We start from the raw sequence: 697 nt of genomic DNA, 5'->3' as shown, positions 1-697 counted from the left end.
TTTCCTTTATTTATATCTGCAGCGTATTTCCCACATAATTTACGAACTATCAGGTGTGGTACATGTTATTTTTTATCTGTAGAAATATGTGTAAAGCCATCTCCTGCTATCGGGGCCAAGGAGAGTAGAAAGTGAGAGGAATCCACTGGTACCCAAATCGTCGTGATCGGTTGTGCGGAGGTATTCTGAAAGATTACCCTACATTTATCAACAGCCGCGTTACTTTGGCGTTACTGACTCTATTTTCCTAAGCTGAAGCATCGCCGTTGGTGACTGAAGAATCCTATTTAGAATGACCGTTACAACCGCAGGTGCTATGGGTGTTGGTGGATTCAGGTTTAGTGGTTGTGTAATACTCCTTTCCTTTGGTATGTTCACACACACACACACACACGCGCGCGCGCGCGACTGAGCCCTCATGAGTCGTCTTTACCAATTATATAATTTTAGTTTATGGATAGTTGTACTGTCTTGTCCACATCATTCACGAACTATTAGAAGTGTATGTAGCTTATGATCTGTAAATAATACATGTAGTTATGTGTTTATCTGCTTTATGCGTATTGTTATTTCATTAGGAGACCATTCAGCGTCCAGAGATAGAGATATTAGGGCTTCCCAACATCATTAAGCTGATGAACACTCGCGGGGTAGTGTGAGACCAAGCACGAGTAAGAGGGAGCGAGGGTGAAAGAAA

At 42.2% G+C, this 697-nt stretch overlaps 1 protein-coding gene across 1 annotated transcript in view; it reads left to right on the top strand.

The window, feature by feature from the left end:
- Positions 1–440: 440 nt before the first annotated feature.
- LOC119579858 (putative ammonium transporter 1) overlaps positions 441–697 on the top strand; it is a 10,556-nt gene continuing 10,299 nt past the window's right edge. Inside the window, exon 1 of the mRNA XM_037927709.1 lies at positions 441–697. This exon is cut by the window's right edge and continues 418 nt beyond it. The gene's annotated coding sequence lies outside the window, so the exon portion shown is untranslated.

The sequence above is a fragment of the Penaeus monodon genome, chromosome 13, assembly GCF_015228065.2.
Source record: "Penaeus monodon isolate SGIC_2016 chromosome 13, NSTDA_Pmon_1, whole genome shotgun sequence".
NCBI lineage: Eukaryota > Metazoa > Arthropoda > Malacostraca > Decapoda > Penaeidae > Penaeus > Penaeus monodon.
The sequence above is the reverse complement of the archived record's forward strand: the minus strand, read 5'-3'. Positions and strand labels throughout refer to the sequence as shown.